The following is a 24,237-nucleotide window of genomic DNA, read 5'->3' on the forward strand; positions in this document are numbered from 1 at the left end:
AACCCATCAAGCAAATAGAGCCAAATTTGGAATGTGAAGATTTCAGGAGGCACGAAACGTTTCTATGGTGAATAGACACTCCTCCCCCCTCTCAAAGGGAAGAAGAGGGAAGGGGTCTGTCATTATTTTATCATATTTTCTGTATCAAAATTTATTCCATGTAACGGAGAAACATGTTATTTGCAGGTGGTTGAAAAATCTTGAACGAGAATTGTGTCTTAAAATAATCTGATATTATAATGATGAGTTTTGGTAGAAGTACTAGGAATTTTATAGTAAAAGGTAAATTCAACGGGGTCGATTAGAAGATCAATCAATGAACAGTTCTGCGATTGGACTCATGAACTTGCGCTTAGTAAGAAAACGTGAATGTTTGAAGGTATTGATAACAAAAAACAAATTTTGGGCAGGACGAAGTTTGCCGGGTCAGCTAGTCAATGCTATATTATAGCTAAGACTATGCTTCAAAATTCTTAACCCTTTGCGATCGTATAAAATTTTGACATGTGTGTCATACTGGTCGCAATCATTATTACTTGAAAAAGCAGTGATATATAATTTTGTGAGATTATGAAAGATGAACAAGATTCCTTCTATTTTTTCTAATCTCCTGATAAGTATTTACTAAACAATGTTTCTTATGTTTATGTTTAAAAAATATTTGCTATAATGCTTCTTCGTGTGATATCTTTCGCATGTACCACAAAAATAATTAGTTTGGCGTCTTTCGCTTTTTATTTTTCTGTTTGAACATACAGAACAATGGTCTTTACACAGTGCTGCAATACATGGAGTTTTCCATTAATCCTTTCCTCAAGCATGTATGACAACTTTTGTTTATACCGTACCGTTATCTATCATTCATATTTACACCGATTTGGCTCGTGAATAAGTTAAAATAAAAAAGTGTGAACTGATACATTGTTGCATGAATTATAATATTAGAACACTTCTTGGCTGTGGGACCGCTTAGCAGACAAAGGACCGCAAAGGTTTAATACAGATTTTCTGAGAAAAACACAGATAAAAAGATTTTTTGAGATCAAAAACACAGATTATTTAATGGCAACCCTGGCTGTAACTTCGTGAAAAACCAACGCATGATGATAGGATGTACCTCATTTCGAAGCTTCAACTTTCTAGTTCTGGAATAAATACTTTACGAGTTTGTTTTTATCCAGGAAAAATAAAAAACCGATTTCTTTCTGTTTTTTCCAACACACATTTCACACATTTCTCACATATTTATTTCTGTTTTTTTTCGTCTTTGATCATGAATAATTAAATAAATAATGATCGCATTGCAAATCGAAAGGAAGTAGTTTTGAGAACTCCAATAAATTTTGTATAACGCTGACTTGTTGATATAACAAAAAAAAAAAATAGAATGTTTCACGTACCAAAAACACAAATTTTCTGTTATTTTGTAAAACCTTCTGTAAATTTTACAGCCTAGTGTATCCCTTACATTCTGGTGAACGTTTTATATTGATACGTTCAGTAGTTTTTTTTTCTAGCCGATCGATCAAAGTTTGGAGTTTGTGGAAAAAAATCAGCTTCCAAGAAAAAATATTTAAAAAGAATATAGCGTCTTTGGTTCCGAGACCATGTAAAGTATAAAAAGAAATAATGATTACCAAAATGAAATCCAATTCCAAATGCTATTTTATCAAAGTAGATTACTTCATAGGCTTTAATTTGAGATTTCGATCATCTGAATAGGTTCAGTGGTTCAAAAGTTATGAACATTTGAAAAAAAAATTAATTCTGAAAAAAACGGGAAAAAAATATTTTTCGGACTACCCTAAAATGGAAATGAGTGCCCTATTGAAAAAGTAAAAAATATGGGTCTAATATTTTGCGAAAAGGAACAAAACTACCACTTTTCACGAAAATCTGAGAACCACTATATCGGTTGGGCTAGGAATGACTGATATACAACATGAATTGCGAAATTGTGAACCATCAGAACTCAAATAAAACTAACTTCGAGTATTTGACGTACTCAAAATAGTCTTACTATTTTCTGACATGGTTCACGACTTTTACATGAAATCTTGCCCCGATCAAATTAACAGCTTAATAAATATTGTTCTCTGGTAATATTTTACGTAAAGGTTGCGCTTCATAATCGATCGATTACCCCCCTCGAGCTCAATATTCTGAATGTAAAAAAAAAATTCAAATGACACGCAAATTCAAACCACGAACGCAAAATAGTCTGCTAAAATTACACTTTTTACTTTCCCATCGTGGCTAAGGTGTTCCAGAGCGTTGAATAAACATGGCATCTATAATTCACATTTTGAATAATGTATGATGAAAGTACAATTTAGGGTAATTTGCTATAAATTGCTTCACGTTAGTGCGCTATCAATCAACCAGAGGAGAAAAAGAAAAGTTCTATGTTTCTCTTCTTTATTCTTGGTATATCATCTTTACATAATACTTACAAACATATTAGCTCATTCAAATCAATAGTTCAATGGCGCTTCGCACCGAAATAAATTCCAATGTTTGATGCTCCTGAGAGATAAGGGAAAATATAGCTAATGACCGGAGTTTTTCCGGTAAGTGGGTGAAGGAACTTGAGAAGGCGAGTGTTTATCTATGAAGTTAAATGCCACTGGCGGAGAAGTGGAGATTACTCTGTGCCAGTTGCTAGAAAACACTATTACCCAAATGAACTTAACTAGCCCCACAAAATTCCAGCAATCGAAATGGAACAGCGGAACACTATCCGCGCTGGGTGCAAGTCTAATGCCGCACCGAACCGTTTGTAATGGAATCAGTTCCGGAATGAAATAAATCGAGTTTATTACGGTGAAAATTGATTATTTATGACGGTTAGGTATTTGTTGTTGAAGATCTTCGTTCGAACGTTTTCCGGCTCGCTTTGCACCTGACCCGACACCGACACCACCCGAGTGCCGCGCTATCTAGGCTATTCCTCCGATCCGCCACCTTCCCCATCCTTTCGCCCAGTTTTACCAACTCCACTTTCGATACATTTCCGGTTTCGACCTCTCAAAACATTCCAAGGCCCCCAAAGCCTGTCGGCGCCTCTGGCAGGGCAGGCAGGGATGGGGCAGCAGCACTGATTCGATTAGGAATTGAAAACGAATCGAAAAGGGCGCGGAATATTGAAAATAAAAATAAAATTTGATTTAACGTTTATTATTTGATGGATGGCGTGTTAACACTTTTAGAGCGAGTGTTGATTTTTGTGAGAGCACCTCCCCCCACGAAATGTCGACTGTCGGTGGCCGTGGCAGAACCGTTTTCGAGGACAAACAATGGTTTCGGTTTCGCTATACAAGTTCCTCTGACCAGCTTAGTCGGCCAGTCTGCGACGATTGGTTTTGTGATTGGTTGGATCGTGGGGTGAGCGAGGGTTGGCCACTATTGAACGGGTGGTGTCGTGACAAATGAGTAGGATGACATTCAAGATTATGCGGCACTGGGTTATCCTCGGAGGGTGACTTCCCGGTATCGGCAGTTTACTTCTATGAGGAAGTGAGGGGTGGACGAAAAGTGCTTCGAAGCGAGAAAGGAATCGATAATCAATCACTTAATAGGTTGCGGAAGGAGAGGCCCTGGATTGGCACTGGAGGACTAGGAAGAGAGAAAAAAAAATGGGTGATAATTTGGTCCTTTTATGAAATTTATCGTTCAAATTGAGAGCGGAAATTGGTAAGATTTGAGGTTTATTCGATTTTCTTTATCAGGAAAACGATGGCAGTTCGTTCGCTGAAAGCTATTCGGAAGATGAAGTTCAGCGGTTTATTGAAGTCAACATGATGGTTTTCTAGGTTTATTTCCTCTTTCCCGAAGGTTGTAGTTAGTTAACATTTTCTAGTTTGATATGTTGAACTGTATATATTTTATGCATGTATTATTACTGTATATTGACAATATTTATAACATATTTATTTTCATTTTGTTTGATACAAATTGCACGAACTACATTACTTACTGTTTTATAAACTGCATCTTTTAGCAAGAATATATTTAATAACACTTGATTGTTTTGGGCTAGTAATTTAGTTGTAGATAAACTATTATATAAGAAAAATATATCGTCTCGCCAGGCCACAGCAACTAATCCAACGACTTGAACAGTGTACAGAGAAAACAACGATTATATTGAACGATTTTTCAAATTTTATTAGTATGAAGAACCACATAGCAATATTAATATGCATAGTAGTGAAATTTTATCAAGCAATATGCGAGCAATTAGAGCGATATTAGCAAAGCAATACATATATAGTTTAATGACTAATTAAATACAACGAAACTGTAGTTCGTAGACTAGCGGTAAGAATAATGCAATTAAAGCAAACTAATGTCTTCATACAATAAGAGCAATTTTTTCAAATTTTGTGTTAGGGAAACCAATTTTTCGACATGATAAGCAATAAGGCAACACGGCGCCCCATCTCGGGGAACTTACTTCGTGTGATGATAATGAGGTTCAAGGAAATGGGCATGAAATGGTGAGCAATGAATGAAACATTTGCATCGTGGATCTACGTGGGATACTGGATTATCTTTCCATCATCATTTCGATGTAGCAATTCACTGTATGAAGCCATGAACCATGTAATTTTATTTGATCTATTTCTATATTCGAATTACAATACCTAGTTGGAAAGAACATCAAAGTGAAAACGAAAAACAAAATTGGAGAATAATTTTCAGTTAGATAACCATTGTCCAGTTAATAAGTTATTCAGGCAACGTATAATTTACGTTTTCGTTACACAGCATTTTTACGTCTACGATACGTAGAACAAGGCGAAAATGCAGATTTTAATTTTCACAATCGATACAGCTTTGGAAAATTTAAATTATGCAGCAATATCAAGCAAACATTCACATAAATTGTTTTGCTATATCAGTTGTTGAATGATCCGGTTCAACAGGGAAGCTAACTGTAGAAAAAACTCTTCTTTATTACAACTTAGAACAACTAAATCGTTAAAGTCAGAAGTGCAGTCTGAAGTGAAGGATTTAAAATCCCAGATAATGTGATTTCGGATTTTTCCCTAATATTCAACCGTAGTTGATTTTGAATAGTCTTCCGTTACTCTGAGTCCGTAAGCTACTTACCTTAACAGGTTATAAGGGTGTTTTCCATAACTTGAAAGTCGTTTCGTTGGTTTGGCCCTCGATCGTCTGATAGAGAAAGCGTTTTGGTTCCATAACAGATAGCTATGCTGTCTAGGGTTGCCCCTTTAAATTCTATAAAATTATCTGAAAAAATCTGTATATCTGTATTTTTAGCAAAAGAATCTGTATCAATAAATAAACGGAAAAAATGAAAAAAAAAAGGTTTATTTTCATTTTGAATTTATTTTATGTATTTATGGGTTGTCAAAATAATATTAATACAACAAAATAAATCATATTACCTTCATGTTCCACCATCTCATTCTAAAAAATGAAAAAACTGGCATATGGTCTTACATTTTTATATGTCTTGATATCTTTATGACTCAACGAAAAACAAACTAAGTTCATTAGTAAGAAGATAGATTATAAAATGCACTGTAATAAATTTAATATTTTAAATTGCTTTATTCTGCATCTTTGCTAAACATCTGTAATTCTATACAGTTTCGAAATCTGTAAAAAATCTGTAAAATACAGAATATTCTGTATATGTGGCAACCCTGCTGCTGTCATGAAGTATTGAATGATTGAGCGGATGTATTGACTCGGATTTTTTTGAATTTGAGTTATGTACTGGAATTTACGAAGAGCCGAAACTTGTTTTGGACACCGATTCTGTACTCTTTGCATGGTTTGAGGCAGTCGCAGCTCCCCAAATCGAATTTATATTTTACAACTTTGACAGAACAAATACAAGATACTTGACTTGCCTTTTTTTGTTTTAGGAGACTTTAAACTTTGCAGTTCATTCGTCACTAAAATACATGATACAGAGTGTACAGTTCCTTATATAGCAGGAATGGCCAAACGGTCTACCGGATAAAATATCCCTTCACCGGGATTAAATATCCCTTTACCTTCACTTCACTTCAACTTCACTTCATATCTTGATCGGTTTATAAGGTGTTCATGCTAAGCTCAATAAAACATATTAGTTGTAAGGGTAGATATTTCTTCATCAAAGTTACCGTATTAATATCTTTTTCCAGATTGTTAGTTATTTTATATTACCACACCCAGTATTCAAAAAAATATATTACAAGTTAAGGCCGAACACTTAACTTGTAATATATTTTTTTGAATTTAATTTTTTTTTTATTTGAAATATGAAACATCCGGAATATGGTTTCGAAAATCAAAGAAACCCAAATTTTTGGAGAAAACCTCGCCTTCGAAGACTGCGAATGCGAGTTTAATGAAGTATTGTTATTTTTATTTTACAACTATGATGAGTAATGTGAATCAATTGTGCAGATTTCTCTCAAGAAAGGAAAAGAACAACAATGATGAATGAGAAATGAGATTTTTGGAATTGAATATTGGGCCATATTACTAGTACAGGTCGAACTCGATTATCCGGAATTTTAGACTCGATTATCCGGAGTATTTTTTTTATTTTCGTAAATTTTTAATAATTTGTATAATCACTCCATATTGAATAGCTAATATGGGTATCAAATGAAAGGGCTTGACTAGTAGAATACAGTTATTTATGAAAAATGCAAATCCAAGATAACGGCCGCTACAAAATGGCGGATTACACATTTTCTCAGAACCCCATCAATATGTATGCCAAATGAAAGGGATTGACTAGTAGGACACATTTATTTATGAAAAATGCAAATCCAAAATGGCCGCCGCCACAAGATGGCGCCATATATATTTTTTTCACAACCCTATCAATATGGGTATTGAATGAAAGGGCTTGACTGGTAGAACACAGTAGATCATAAAAAATCCAAATCCAAGATGACCGCAGGTCCCAAATAAACAATTCCTTTTCAATGGTTCCATTCAGCTTGCCCTGTTTGTATTAACGTTTGAGTGTTTTTTAGGGTTGTTCCTCATCAATAGAAAATTGACCCCTGTTGACTGATCGATCTGAAATTTGGATCATACCTTCAATTCTACTGCCATTATAGAACTGCGTATACGATGATCTTGAAAAATTCAATTTTGCCGCCGCTAAAAATTGCTGAATGGCTTGATTTGGAGAATACACTAAACTATGAACAACATAAATTCGAAAAGGTCGCCCCCACAAAATGGTCGACTATGTATTTTTTGCAATCCCCTCAATATTGGTATCAATTGAAATGATTTGACTGGCCGCCATCTTGGATTTTCATTTTCCATAGATAACTGTATTCTATTGGTCAAGCCCTTTCCTTTTGTTCGACACCCATATTGATGGGGTTTTGGGAAAACCCATATTGATGGTATTTTGAGAAAATATGTCCATAATCCGCCATTTGGTAGCGCCAAAAATCTTGGATTTTCAAGATCATGGAACACGCAGTTTTATAATGACACCAGAGATAAAGATGTGTTGCAACTTCAGATCAATCGGTCAACAAGAAGAGGGTTCAATTTCTATAAATGTGGTATAGCGCTACAGACAAAGTTACAAAGCTACAAAGTCACAAACATATAAACGGGTCAACCTAGATAAAACCGTTAAATAAATAAGTACAAATCATAACTATATTACGTATACCGAGAGGAAATTTGTTTTGACTCTACGAAAAATGTAACGTTTATTAAGTGTTTTCAAGTGCATATTACGCAGAATCGTTCTTACGATATATGTTATAATATATACAATTAGACGGAAAATTTATCCAGAATTTTTTTGACGTGGGACTACGTCTAACCGGAGTATAATGGGGGTAAAATGAAAACGTAGACACAGTACATGATGGAAAAAATGAAAGATTCCGAATGCTTATAACTCGAACATTTCTTACTGGATCGGAAAGATGTTTGCATCGATTGATAAGGAATATTTCTACGCATCTATCGCGTTTAATAAAATTTTTTTTTTTCATTAGATAAACAATTGAATAACTGTAAAATGTGAAGCGTTTTCTAAACGCCCTAACTCCCTCGTTTTGATTGGCCCGATTTAGGGTTTCCCCAACACAGCCATCATAACCAAGCAGCCTTGGGGAAATCGGCATTGCAAATACATGAAAGTATGGTCACTTTTGTTCCCACCGATATGTGCTCTCTAACACAGACTTCCAAACCAAGCAGTGTTGGAGGAATCGGCATTGCAGATACATGAAAGTCAGCGGTATTTTTGTTCCGACTGAAATGTTTTTCCCTAACAGAGACTTCAAATCCATGGAGCGCGGGGAAATTGGGATTGCAACTTCATGCAAGTCGGGGGTAATTTTGTTACGACTGAAATGTGTTTCCCCAACACATTGACATTGCATATACATTTTTTGTATTTTTGTGGGGTATTTTTGTTTCGACTGGAATGTGTTTCCCTAACACAGACTTCAAACCCATGGAGTGTGAGGAAATTGGCATTGCAACTTCATGCAATTCGGGGGTAATTTTCTTACGACTGAAATGTGTTTACCTAATACAGACTTCTAAACCAAGGTGTATGGGGAAATCAGGTTTGCAAATAAATGCAAACTGCGTGTACTTTTGTACTCATTTGCCTTTATGCAGACTAGAATATGTTTCCTTAACACGGTCTTCTAAACTAAGGAATCTGGGAAAATCGTGCAGACATTAGAGGCGAATGAACTTTCAAGTTTAAAGCCTCTATAGTATAAAAAGTAGAAGTTGAAGTTGTTGATTCATGGATTACAAAAGCGAGTGCGAACACAACGCTTTGGCTCGGTTATTCAATACTGCTGAGGAGGGAAATGTAAAATAAAATAATCGTTTGATAATTCCCAAACCACACGTAAAAGGACTGTCATCAAATTTACTTGTAAGGATGAACATAATCTATCACAATGCATGAATTGACTTTACATGACGTTTATTCAATCTCTTTACTTACAAAGCAAATATATTGAACTCAATTCAATTCGAAAATTGTTTCAATCAAAAATTTTATCAACATGATTGCTATGATTTTATGATTGCTAAGCTAAGATAGTCCTACGTCAACCTTGCGGTTATATCACAGATATAACCCACCCATTTTTGTTTTATTTTGTCTGAGACATCAACAGTGGAAATTATAAAACAAGTGAGCTGTTTTACAAACAAAAGAGGTATGTTTTGCGAGCGGATGCGAAGGTAAATCATGTATAATATAATGCATTCTTTCTTCCAACTTCGTTCCCATGAATGTTGTATGTAACACAAAATTGCGTGCAATTCATGCGTTCTATCGAACAAATTAGCAACATGTTAAAGTAATCAAATGCAAGATTTCATGCATCACTCAATCTTCATGCAAGATTTCATCAAAGTAACGAGGAAAGTGTTACCCATACAGTGATCGTTCATTAATTAATTACATCGTATCACAAAAATTAAACGAAATGAAATATTCATTCTTCATGACTCATATTCATAATTCTCAATGACTCAATTCCTTCTATGATAGACTGAGCAGTAGAACCAATACGACTTGATTATGATAGTCTGCAAATGAACATTATTCCACCGAAAAAGCTACTGCTCCCAATGCCTAATAATAAGAATAAGACAATGGAAAGAAAACATAATACCATAGCTATCCATTAAAAATAAAGCAACTTCATGATTTCATGTGTATTTTACCTCAAAATATAACGAAATCGTGAGTATTTTCAACTTGTTTTTTTCATTTCTTCCCCATAAATTTCATATTCAATATAATCACTTGTAATTGAACTTCCTGCTAGAAGCTTATTGTCTTTCTTTGTTCGTTACAAACCGTTTGAAGGTTATGAGTACATACACCAAACGGCCCTTTTCAGGTCTACTATTTAGAGTTTCAAAAGAGTCAAACTCACAGTTTTCTGAACAATGAAAAGAATTACATTTAAAATAACAAAGTGTTCTGAACAATCACAGTCCTACGTCAAACTCCCGTCTGTGCACCTAGGCTCAGACCATTCCACTATTTTCCATACATTTGTTCTGCCGATTTATGTGCTAACCCTACCCGTATTTCGAATGCTTATAACTCGTACATTTCTTAACAGATCGGATTTATTTTTTACGCTAAATATTACGGAAATATTTTTACGCGCCTATCACAATTAATAAAATGTTATTTTTCATGAGTTGATCAATTTAATAACTGTAAAATGTCAAGCGTTATCTAAACGTCCTAACTGCCAAGTTTTGATTGGCCCGATTTACGGTTTCCCCAACACAGACTTCAAAATCGATGTACCTGTGGAAATACGCTTTGCAAATATACATGCAAGTCGGGGGTATTTTTGTTCCCACCGAGCAGTGTTTCCCTAACACGGGCTTCCAAATTAATTTGTCTGGGGGAATCTGCTTTGCAAAAACATGCAAGTCGAGGGTATTTTTTGGTGTTGAGTACTTTCGTACTCGCTTGTCGTTGTGCAGACCGGAATATGTTTCCCTAAAACGTACTTTGAAACTGAGAAGCCTGGGAAAACCGTCATTTCAGATACTGGTGGATGAACTTTCACGGGTCGAGAACTATGTAAACATGAGATGTACAATAATTCCAGAGGAAAATGTAAAATACAATGATCGTTTGACAATTCTTCCCTTCATATATTTTGGTAGTCCTAGGCATCATATCAAACGTAAAAGAACGTTCATCAAATTTATTTGTAACGAAGAACATAATATATTACAAAAAATTCGATGCATTCTAAAATAATATTCGAAGTGGTAAACAAGTAGTTTGCATAATATAATTGCGTAGTTCTACGTCCAAAATATGCGGTCGTGTCCTAGATACAACCCCTTTTTTGCCGTATTATAGCGAGAGTTATCATTAAGTTCGAGGACAGTGAATTGCTTGAGATGCAGCTCTCGTTCCTCGGCAGGGTCTGAACACCTAGCAATCTGCACCAATGTATGCGAAATTCTATGGATTGTGTAGAAGAGGCACTGCAGCTTGATTGTATAGTCAGTGATGCCGATGATTTTTTATAATTATAAATGTGGGCTTGAAAATGACAATTTGGAAAATTCAAGCTTCAGGCGAATGAACTCTCCGAGTTTGCAGTCTCTAGCACGAACAAAGACACTTGAACAACAACTAATCTCTCCCTACACCAACATGTGCTATGTGTGACACAAATACAAATATTTCATTGCACAGTTCCGTATTCTCATTTCTAAAGAATGCAGACGTACTGGAAGTGAATCACTTCTGCGAATCGACCAATCAAAACGCGGAATTCTCATAAAGATAATGCTTGAGAGTTTCACTTGTTCGATAGTTAGCTTCGTAAAATATATAATTTTCTTCATTTCAATAAATTGCTATGGAGTGGCCAGATCGATTGATACAAAAAATTCGTAAACCCATCAGCAAACGACTAAGCAAAACGCGTTCGAAATTGGTAAGTTTTGGCGATGCGATCGATTTTCGTTTTGCAATTTGTACTCTCAATATGTTCCCGAAAGACGTAATTCTACGTCAAAACCTTTTTTTGCGTGGCATCCACAAATTGTTAGATAGGTGTGAAAAATGTATAGGATTTTTTATTTCAATTCAATAAACCTGTGTTTCCTCAAAGAAAACGGAAATCGGTTTCATACTTGTACATCCTGTAAAAAGATTTTTTCGACAATATTATCAAAAACAAATACGCTAATAAAATTTCAAAAAAACTCATTTCCACAGCCGATCCCAAAACTTGAGTGGCACACTGTATATAGTTTTGAATTTAGATGATTCATCTAGTCTCGTCTCTAATTCGTCTAATGTTTTATTTATTTTATTTACTTATTTGATTTAATGATTCAAGATCCTATATTTGACTGTTTTGCTTGTCCGTTTTGCCTTCGTTTGTGAATGACGGGTTCACGCATTAAATAATAGAGCTTCTTCAATTACGTCAAAATACATTTGAATCGAGATACACATCCCATAATAAATAAGCGAAACACAGATTTGTTTCCGCGTTGAAAATAAGTCAACCCACTCATCTCTGCGTCCTCGTTATGACTTTCATTCTTACGTATTCATCTTCCGCAAAATTGTCTTAACTGCTGGAGACAATCATAGCGGAGTCACATCTGGAATTTCCATTTAGAGCTTTCTATAAATATTTATCGAGTGGAAAGAATAGCCGTGATGCTGGAAGCGGCAATGGAAACAGTAGAAATACGACGCGATTAATTGAGCGATATTAGACCGAATGAGTTCCTAATTTTGTGTCTACCAGTTTGAGTCGTGGGATTCAACTAGCCATTTTTGGTCACTAGATTCTAGCGCCCAGCGGAAGGGTAAAACACAAGATCATCGTAAATTGAGTCTTGTCGCGGTCGAGTGAAACTAGTAATGAATCCCGACTGCGATAATTTGGAAATCGAGAAACTACGTTATAACTCGGTAAATGCTAAATTAATATTCTTCCACAGTTGTCTCATTTCCACGCACTCAAAAGATATAGGTTCTGAACGAATTGTCAAAATTTTATATTTCGGGAGGGTAAATCAGTGGATTATGATTTGTTGCGGTTGCTTAATTGGCAGGGTTGAAGCGACATTCAAACGTGGTAAGCTTGACCCTACGCAGTTAAAGAGTGCGTCCTCCCCTATCGTGACTAGCAGAACATTTATGCCTTCGCTGTCATTAATTCTTGTTCATAACATCTCACTGATGGCACCATGGATTGATGGCTGCCGTTTTTTGGAGTAGTTTCCACGAACAGCAGCGCAAATTACTGCCTGGAGCGCTTTCAGCACTGATCGTAAAAGTTTTATTAACCCCCGCGTGGCTTACGACGAGGAAATTTTTCTTGTACCCCTCTGTTGTCGCGCATTATATGTGAAAATTCGAAGACTGGCGGCTGCTTAATCGCTAATCATAGTGCATTGTACAAACAAGAATAGAACAACAAACCAGAGGAATGGTTGTCATTAAAAAAATACGCCTGTTTTTGCCTCGCTGGTTGGCACTTACCCCCACCGGCTATTCGAGTCAATGCAGAGTGGGGTTGATTAGAGCGATAGGTAATAAATACAACAATGAATAATTATTATTGCAGTCGCGAGATATTGAAATATTGAAGTGTACACTGTCAATGGGAAGACAACTGCAGTTTGACTGTTGGATCAATATCACGTCAAGTAAAAATTGTCACTTGGACAACTAACACGATGTTTATTAGCAAACGTTAAAAAATTCCCCCAAATTTAGGCGCCATAGGACTAGTTCGATTTAGGAGTGCAAAATCCTTCCTGATTTAATGACTTTAATGACTTTGTCTACTGCTGCAGTCAATCGCCAGTCATAATGCTCATCAATTATCTTCTGCTGACTGAGCGCGGGCATATTAGACGATTGGAATCGAAGCGACAAGCCATTCCGGTATTGATTTATGACGCTCCGATGAAACTAATTAGTGCGTATTTTTACTACGGCTAATTTGCTGCGATCACGAAGAGAATATGGTTTGTGTCAATGGGAATAATAAAAAAAAAATCTTGCGCAAAACGCAAAAAAAACACATAGAATATGGATGAATGCTTATTTTAATAATGTGTTGTCGACAGTTTTTGTTTCTATTCGATATAGTATGATTTACATAGGAAAACACGATCTATGACAAGCACTCTCTAACATAGAGTGACTTGTTTGGGAGTCGAAATCGGAAAGAAACTTTATTCCAACTAACTACTTTGACGGTAGAATGTTTATCACGCTGAATGCTGAATACACGAATAAATTAAGTTATCTAAAATGTCTATACAATGATCGACAGCCGAAGTGGAGTGATATGCGACGGTGTTCTCCCTTGCGCTTTTGTCCTCCAACGTCTGGTTGGCCGTAAATTATTCCTGGACAGGGACAGGATAGATTCCTCTTCTATTCTAGGTACCACAACAAGGGTATACAGAAACAAAACTGTTTATTTGAACTAATTAATTTTATAAATTATAAATGGAATTGAGGAATAAAGTATGAGAATGCTAATATATTCCACGACGATACTAGTTGATCGTGCACTGAAGAGTCCTCTCCGAGATAATTTACTCGCAGCCTCCTAAGCGCACCACTATCACTAGTGGGTCAACCGTTTAACGGCGAGTATGAGCTTGATCCGTGATAGGGTGAAGTGGAATGTTGTGGTTCGTCGATGCAATGCAGATGTAGGAGTTTTGAGTTTACGAACATCCTGGCCCCGGCAGAAATAACCATTTCTGAAGATAACTTCCTCTCGAGAATGTTGGTGCGTTGGAGCTGCTCCTCTTGTAGACTTGTTCGCATGTAAAATAAAGACCAGTAGCCTATTTTTGAGAAAAATAATTATTGGAAAGATCCTCACCTGGACCCTCTAAATAGATTGTATTAATTGCATAAAAAAAATTGATGATGATCATGATATGATGTTACATTCATTTGTTCGCTGCTCAGCTGTTTTGCAGGGTTGCCAGACGGTGTTTCTATCGGTAATATATAAATTTTTGCCACGGGACGAGTAAGAATTCCATTTGGTGTCTTCAGTGTGACGACACACACTACCCCGTCCTTTCCAGGATGTAGCTCAATTGTGCGTGCGGTTAGTTATTGCATTGGTGGCGTATTTTCGTTCATTATCAGAACAAGTTGGTTCCTTTGAAGTTCAATAGGAGGCTTGCCATTTTGGAGGCGACCATTTTGTTCGAGGTTGAAGGGATGACAAATATTCTGCTTGCCAACGTTTCCAAGTGTCATGATACAACTTCTGAACCTGTTGCCATTGTTGAAGACGATTAATCGATATGTTCTCGTAGTTGCAATCTGGAACAGATTTCAGTGAGGTGCCAACCAGGAAATGGCCATGCGTATCACTCTATCTGTGTCAATAGAGTTTCCATGTCGTCGAATGCGAGTTCCTCTCGCCCAGAACACGAACGAAGTGCTCCTGTGCCGAATTAATTGCTGCCTCCCAAAGTCCTCCGAAATGAGACCCTCTAGGAGGATTGAAATGCCAGTGAATTTGGTTTTCACTGCACTCATGAGCGAAAGATGTCTTGAACTCATCACTCCGTATCAGTCGCCGGAGCTCATTTGCGGCACCAACAAAATTCTTGCCGTTATCGGTATAGATCTCCGAACAGAGTCCCCTTCGGGAAACAAAACGGAGGAAAGCTTGAAGAAATTTGGAAGTGCTGAGATTGGTGACCAATTCCAAATGGACGGCGTTGACACAGAAGCATACAAAAACTGCGACATACGCCTTTACTGGTGCATCTCGGCGGTGACGATGTTGCAGGTGGATCGGTCCCCAAAAGTCGATGCCAACAACGGAGAATAGTCGTGAGATAGTCACTCGTTTAGTGAGAAGATCGGCCATACACTGTTCGACTAATATCGGCTTGGCCCGAAAACATGTTACATGTTACAGTGTGTGGACAACCTGACGTGCAATACTGCGACCACCCAAAATCCAAAATCGTAATCTAATGGTGTTAGTTAACAGTTGAACAGCTGCGTGGAGTAAACGCTCGTGATAACAACGAACTAATAGAGTCGTGAACGGATGTTTTCCTGGTAGGGCCGGAATGTCCTGTCTTGTACTAACCACTGAGGACCTTCCCACCAGAGCCTACTAGTGATCAAATCCGTCGTCGAGAGTCCCCTCGAAATAATATCAGCAGGGGTTTCGCTGCCAGCAACATGACTCCATTTGCAGTTGGGAGTGGCATGTTGGAGACCCTATTGGCCACAAAGGAGACCCTATTGGCCACAAAGGTGGTCCATGTAGAAGGAGTACATTTTAACCAACTCAACACAGTCGTTGAATCGACCCAGAAATTGGTCATTATTTCCAGACATAAGGAATCCAAAACCTTTTGATGCAATTCTGCGGCAATCAAAGCTGCACACAATTCCAAGCGTGGGATACCTAATTGTTTCAGTGGCGACACCTTGGAACGTGACGTAAGAAGTGCAACCTTGATTTCGCCTAAACTGTTTGTTGTGCGTAAGTATACGCACGCTCCGTAAGCGTGCTCAGAAGCGTCAGAGGAAATATGCATTTCGATAGACGTTGCATCCGGAAGTAGCACTTGTCGTTCGATACGCTATTCGTTAAGACGATCCAATTGCATGTAGAATGTATTCCATTGATTTTTAATGTTTGCGGGCAATTCGCAAACCCAGTCGTATATCTTTCCATTTTCCTCTCTCAGACTCCATAAAATCTGCATGAGTATTTTTGCAGTAACCACCGGTCCGGTGGTGACTAATCCTAACGGATCAAATATCCGCGCAATGCAAGAAAGCGTTGTACGTTTCGTTATTGGCTGTGTAACATCGTCGGGCTCCAGTTGTATCATGTATTTCAATCTATCAGTCATGGGTTCCCAATGTTTTGATCCACTTGTCCTTATCAAGGTCAACGGATGATTTTAATGCTCGTTTGTTTTCAGGAATATGGTTTAAAACTTCCGATGAGTTGCATGCCCATTTTCGGAATTGCATGCCGGCAGATTAGAACATGGAATCCATCTGGTTTGGAGTTCGATTACCTCGTGTATAGTGCTTGTACCAGAAACGAAATCATCCATGTAAAAGTCAACCAGTGTGGCTCTGGATGCAAGTGGTTAAGTTTGTTCCTCGTCCTTCGCCAACTGCTTGAGTACACGAGTTGCAAGATATGGGGCCGATGCAGTACCATATGTGACGATTTTTAACTCATACATCCGAACTAGCTCCGATGATGAGGAACGCCAAAATATCCTTCGGTAAGGTGTGTCTTCATGGTGGAGATCTATCTGACGAAACATTTTTGTTATGTCTGCAATCAGTAACAAAGAATGCAACCGCGATCTCATAACAATTGAGCGTAGATCGTCCTGGATTACTAGTCCAACCTCAAGAATGTCATTCAATGACAAACCAGTTGCTCACTTGCACGATGCGTCGAACACGACGCGAACCTTGGTCGTTGTGTGGTCTTCACGGATGACCGGATGATGTGGATTAGTTTGAACTTGTAGTAGTTTGAACTTCCTCAATTTGTTGCATATAACCGAGTCTCAAATACTCGTCCACGAAATCTCGGTATTCCTTGGCAAGAGTTGGATTTCGATTGAAGGGGCTTTCAATGTGCCGAAAACGGCGAAGAGCGGTTTGTTTATTATCTCCAAGGTTGTGCACAAATTCCTTTTTGAAAGGAAGGCGAACCGTGTATCGACCATCTGGTTCACGAGATGTCGTGTCCGCGAAATAATTTTAACACGCTGTTTCTTGAGGTGAGAATGCCTTCATCGAATCAACTTCGATGGACCCAAAACGCTCCATATCACGGAGTATGTAGTAGCAATGTTACATGCAAATGGGATATTTGTGTACTTATGATGTGTGTTGCCGGAGACGATCCAGCCAACCTTCGTGTTTATTAACCATGGCAATGAATTTCCCAATAATATACGTTCCGACGGGTTGAAAATATCGAAGAATAGTTCTGCCCCTATAATAACATCAATATTACTCGGTTTTTAAAACGAAGGATCGGCTAATTGAATTCCGTTTGGAATGTCCCATGTTGATACGTCTACTGAGACACTAGGCAAGTCTACAGTAACCCGAGGAAGAACGTATAGATCAATCTCAGCAGAATAATCACTATGTCGGGATTTGAGCATCGACCGGAACATGAAACGTACTTGCGTTGAGGATCGACCTATTCCTGCTATTGGTAGATTCACCTTTCTGCGTTGTATGTGCATCAGCTGACTCACACGTTCCGTAACGAAGCAACACTCGCTTCCAGAGTCCAGTAGGACTCGAACAGGAGACACCATTGTCGTCTACTCATAGGACAACTGCTGTAGCCAGTAAAACTCTGCGACTAACGTTATAATTTTTCATACAATTCGTGATTCCTATATGCACTGCGGGTGTTGATGATAAATAATATTCGTTCCTCTTCAAGTGACTGGGTTGATTTGTGACTGATGATGTTTGATTTGATACTGTGTGTTTCGATACATCTGACCTCTGAGTTGGGTGTGATGTCTTCCACCGCATTTGCGGCGATTGCCCTCTGATGGACATTCCTTTAAAACGTGACCTCGACGCAGGCAATTACGGCAAAGCTGATTACGCCGAATGAATCGTTCTTTCTCTTCTGCGGACATTTTTGGCAATGCGCTGCATTGATAAACTTGATGTCTGGTAGTTTTATAAAGGGCGAACACGAAATTATTGCGACACCGAAAATGTCATGCCAATTTTCTTATAATGTTTAGAATCAAACCAAAATTTTAAGGGAAGTTTCATACATATATTTACTTCAAAAATCAAAAGAAAAGTTAATCGATGGAGCCTTGAGTGTAAAATTGAATTTTCGCTTGATGCCCTCCATCAAAGTCTTTACAGTGTCATCCGGTACCAGTTTCTCAGTTTTTTTTTCCATTTTCTTAACATGTCCTTCTCGTCTTTGACTGTCTTCTTGCTCTTCCGAAGTTCCCGCTTCATTATTGCCCATTATTGCAGTTTGGCGGGCTCATGTCCTTTGGAACAAAATGGACAGAATTGGCCTCATACCATTCCAGGACACTTTTAGAATAGTGACATGATGTCAAATCTGGCCAAAATAGCGGAGCTTCGTCGTGCTGCTGCAAGAACGGCACTTCTCGAGGCACTCAGATTTGTAGATCTCGCCATTTACTGTGCCCTTTGTCACGAAAGGCTCACTCCTCAGTCCGCAAGAGCAGGTGGCCTGCCAAACGAGATATTTGGAGACGAACTTCGACATTTTCTTCTTCTTAAATTTGTCGTCCACATCGAACTTGCTCTTGCCGGTGAAAAACTCCAACCCCGGAATTTGCTTAAAATCGGCTTCTATATACGTTTCGTCGTCCATCACACAGCAGCCATATTTTGTCAGCATCTTCTCGTAGAGCTTCCGTGCCCGAGTTTTAGCCGTCGATTGTTGCCGCTCATCGCGGTTTGGGAAGTTCTGTACCTTGTATGTATGTAGTCCAGCTCTCTTCTTTGCATTCTGGACATAGCTCTGCGACATGCCGATCTTTTTAGCCAAATCACGGCTTGAGACGTTGGGATTTGCTTTAATCATCCGCTTCACCTTTCCCTCCGTCTTTTTGTTCTTCGGTCCCGGTTTTCTTCCAGCTCCTTTGCCGTGGTCCAACGTCAACCGCTCCTGGAACCGCTTCAACACTCTGGAGACGGTTGAATGGTGAATGTTCAACATTTTTCCCAACTGCCGGTGCGACAGGTCAGGAAATTCAAGGTGTTTGGAAAGAATTTGTTCTCTCGACTCGCGTTGGTTCACCTCCATTTCCGTTGAATCGAAAAACACGACTTCGAGTTTGACAGCATGTATGCAATACACATCAATGAGAAAGTGTGCAAAATTTGGTTGATTTTTACCCAATGGTAAAAAAGTTATGCCCTGTTGAATGTGTCGCAATAATTTCGTGTTCGCCCTTTATAGCTCATTTGAGGAGAAGGATCATGTTGTGGGTTTTGTCCTTCCTGTTCACCAGGTAATTCCTTACTGTACTGAAGAAGTTTACCTTTAGTGCGATAATAGCATCTGTCGAACTCGGTGCGATCCTTCAGATACGCATCCATTACTTCGTCCACGTCTTCCAAAACCTCCAATTAGGACTGCACTGAGTTAAACTCCGGCCATAATGCAGCTGGGTTGTCTAAACGAACAGGAAGTTCCAGTGCATCACATTCTGCTTGGAAATTGTCGACGAATTCTGTGATGCACGCAAACGATGGCAGTATACTGCGTTTACGATTCTTCAATCCCCGAAGCTTACGTTCAGCCCCCGTCGCCATCGTGGAATAGAGCGAAACGATCTGCAAGCGAAAAACCACGCAGAACGCGCAGGAAAAATAATTGAAAAGGAACGCTAATTACCTTCTCAAGGCAAACGAAATGCCTTGAATATTGATTCAATTATCCTTGTGAACAGTATTTAGCGTACGATGATCCTTCCAATTGTATTATGGTAAAGCCTTCGTGAGGGAATCACAATGCGATGAATTGAGTCTATTGTCCAATTACGCAATGAAGCCGTGTAAGTAGAGCCAACGATATTGTTCCACAATTACGTTGAAAGGACGAATGGGCCGGATAGACGGATTCCTATCGACGTCTATCCGGCTCGAAGGACCAATGATCGACAGCCGGAGTGGAGTGATATACGACGGTGTTCTCGCTAGCGCGCGTTTGTCCTCCAACGTCTGGTTGGCCGTAAATTATTCCTGAACAAGGTTATACAGAAACAAATCTGTTTATTTGAACTAATTAATTTTGTAAATTATAAATGGAATTGAGGAATAAAGTATGAAAATGCTAAAATATTCCACGACGTATCTTGGTACTAGTTGATCGTGCATTGAAGAGTCCTCTCCGAGATAATTTACTCGCAGCCTCCTAAGCGCACCACTATCACTAGTGGTCAACCGTTTAACGGCGAGTATGAGCTTGATCCGTGATAGGGTGAAGTGGAATGTTGTGGTTCGTGGATGCAATGCAGATGTAGGAGTTTTGAGTTTACGAACACACAATATACTCATTTAATAGATGTTCGAAAACATCCTGAAATTCAACTAATCTAAATTCTTATTCAATACACTACAGAGAACTGATCAAATAATCGTTCTTTTTTTGCCATTCAGTAAACTAAATTTGCTAAATTTCCATATTCCTTCCTTTGGAATTGCTGCAAGACGGGGGAACAAAATATCATGCATTATTTGGCCCGCAAATCGTGGCCTGGCTAAAATCAACGTCAAAACTAGATTGCCGAGCAGCGGATACTTAATTGACAAATTGGAATCAATTTTGTATGCCCTTCCAGCTGGCAGACGATTTGATTGTTTTCTGAGAACATACAAGAACAACAAGTTATTTATGCTTGGTATGGTCTACCGCGACTCGTTCCCGTTTCCCAGACTGCACTGGTGCTTTCCGAGAAAAAAAAGTCCCTTCCCGCCCAGATGCGTTCTGGTGCTGGAAAATTGAATTTTTTTTCCACCATTACACATACACTTGGGTCATGGAGAACGATGGTTCTGTATGCTGAATTATTCACTGAGTGGATAAGAATAGTGCCCTCGCCACGAGCGACTTACTTTTCTGGGAAACTGCATTCTCTAAGTAATGCTTCTCCATGGGTGAAGGAAATGCTACAAGTTGTCAATGAAACTGATAGTTTAACTAAGCGTGGAGCTTCGTGTGTTTCCGAACTGTGGCCAATCAGCATTTTAACACGTTTATCAATTTCAAGTTGCATGGTCAACGATGTAAGTGTTCCTTCATGAGTTGTATCGCGATAAAACGTTCATATTAATAACAACCAAAACAACGATAACCAACAACGAAAAAAAAACAGATTTCAAATCATCACAACAGTAAGTATCCTCTGGACGGGGCGCCAAAGCCGAAAATGAAACATGAAAAGTGTCGAAGTATCGAAAAGCAATAAAACTTAGCATGTAAGTATTTGTGCCCCTTCCAAACAAAAAAAAGAAGAAGAAGAAGAAGGAAGTGAATCAAAAGGCAAATAAAAATTAGACATTAAGGATTCACTATACAGTTCGCCAGCAGTGAAGTAGTAATAATGATAATGATATTACAAGACAGCAAGAGCAATTTAGCGTAAGCAAGCGATTTTGTGGATGAAGCTGTAAATAATCGAATCATGGATGATACACTGTGTCAAACAGGCGTGATGGTTCTCGGGATGGGGAAGGCTGCTGGGCGGATAAGAAGAGGTCGTAAATTGGTGATTTTCCGCGAGGCGTGTGCTGCAATTTGTGATTTCGATTAAGCGAATAGGGAGTGCGGTGGGAGAGTGTGTATGTGTGTGAGTAATGAGATTTTGCTTTTTTTGTATATGCCAACCAAAGAACCCAACAAAGAGCGTTAAGTGGAAATTAGTACTTAGCGAAACAGCAGGACATGAAATATGAAACACGGTTTTCGTGACATCGAATTATGAGCTTCTTGGGGGAAGGAGGGAAGCGTGGATATGAATGAAGGAAAAATGCTTACGTAGGAATCATTGCATGACGAGGGATGTTCGATTGCTCCGAATAACTCGAAATATTTCAAAATCATGTAACATGATTCAACCCGAAGAAAAACATTTGATTGTAAAACAAACGACAAAAAAATAATCAGTTGAAATTATGCATGAGCGAATTACATCGAAACAGGTTTATGGACGAAACAGAACACACATAAAAAAATTAAAGAACCGAACATAAATTACTAATAAGAGTTGTTTTGAATTTCTGAAGGTTATTATTCACTTAGTCATTAAAGAGTATTTCTGCTCGATGCACAATGTATTCTATTTATGTGTCATAATAAGATTGGATTTAGGAAAAAAGTTGGTTCGAAATATTCGATAGATCTTTCCAGCCATACTCAAAACAATAGCAGCGAAACAATACTTTTCTTAACCCTCCTGTACTCGCGTGCAAAATCATAACACGTATACTCGCGCACGGTGTCACAGACCGAAAATTGAACTTCTCTGTAATGTTGCTATTGTGTATTTTTCAGGCTTCGTTGGCATTTTTTTGAAGAAGAGGGTATGATTGAATGAAAAACTCCAAAAAATATGTTTTTGTCGTCTTTATTAAGTTTTAATAGTCATCTAAATCAGCACCTCAAGACAGAGTAATTTTTGACACTCCAACACAAATAACGAAATTCGAATTTTTCACTCTTATTAATAAAAAATAAGCAACTGAATATAATTCATGGAAGTATAAGGAGCTATAAAATAACATAAAAGCGTATTAATAGATTGTGGTTTCATTGGAGTAAGAATCAGAACATAGCATAACCGCATGCTCGAAACAAACATATTTTTTTACATTTCATGCAGTTGTTGCATGTTTTTCGGGTCTTTTATCGAAGAGAAGAATGTATAACGACCTTTTTGATAATTATCAGATGATAAAGATTTTGGAATATAAAGTTTGCATATTTCTAATATTCTGTATTCTTGGTAAATTAAGAATTAATGCTTTTTTTTAGATGGGGCATAAAAAGATGATATAAAAGGATTTCTAGGAGCTTCCTTTTCTTTTTCTTTTTTTTCTTGTCAATATTATTCATTATAAAAACAAAATCCCCGAAACTGTAACTGTTAAAAATTATTATAAGCCACCGATTAGTTTATAGTTTACTGTTTACAATTATTCCACAAGTGAAATGCTTTCACAAGTGTGTATATGTATGACCATTATATTTAGCGAATAACTATACGAAAGTCAAACATTTATATTTTGCTTTTGAACATATGAATCTAACGACGAATAGTAAAATCCGTTCAATCCTGTTACAAAAGGGACTAAAGGGACTGAAATCAAATAAGAATAGTCCAATAATGACCTTGTGCATTATATTCAATAAATATTCCACGCCACTAACATTAATTTTTACATTTCATTCAACAATATTCTAGAATATGAAAAAAGGCACTTGTCCAAAAAAGTTACTCCTATACTCGCGTCGGTGTGTCAGACCGAAAGTGTTAAAAAGTGGCACACGTTCCCTTTGTATCAACACATGCGATACGCTAAACGATGACGAACGACTATTTAATAACAAAGCTAGATAGAATCTCAAAATCGTAGTGTTGATATTTTCTGAGAAATGCACGAATTATTGATTTCTCGGTCTGACAGACCAATGCGCGAATATAGGAGTGTTAACTAAACTTAAACGTGAACTGGCCTTATGGATATCTCTCCAAAAATACTTAATGGTTGCTAAGAAGGTAAAGTCGATCAGTTCATTCATTCATTATTATTATTTTGAAGCCATTATTTATATATTTACAATCAGCATCCAACTGGAAGATACATTACCAGGACATATACTTCTATTTTCTCAGTGTATGACAACATTCTAGTCCACAAGGAATTTAATCTTTATTTCGGGATTCAATTCACTATTTAATACTATTTGAGGGGCTTAGAATGAAAGGGGTGTAAGTGATTTGATCGATTTCTCTACATCGACTCGCTCTTTTGGTCATAACTTAGCTGCAAACTTTTTCGCAGCTGTATTTGAAAATGTGAAAGATAGGTCAGAACCTCATCTATCGGATTCTATAGCAAACTCAAATTGGAACGTTTTGGCAGTTGAGTTATTAACTAAAGAAAAA

This window comes from Toxorhynchites rutilus, chromosome 2 (genome assembly GCF_029784135.1).
Source record: "Toxorhynchites rutilus septentrionalis strain SRP chromosome 2, ASM2978413v1, whole genome shotgun sequence".
Taxonomy (NCBI): domain Eukaryota; kingdom Metazoa; phylum Arthropoda; class Insecta; order Diptera; family Culicidae; genus Toxorhynchites; species Toxorhynchites rutilus.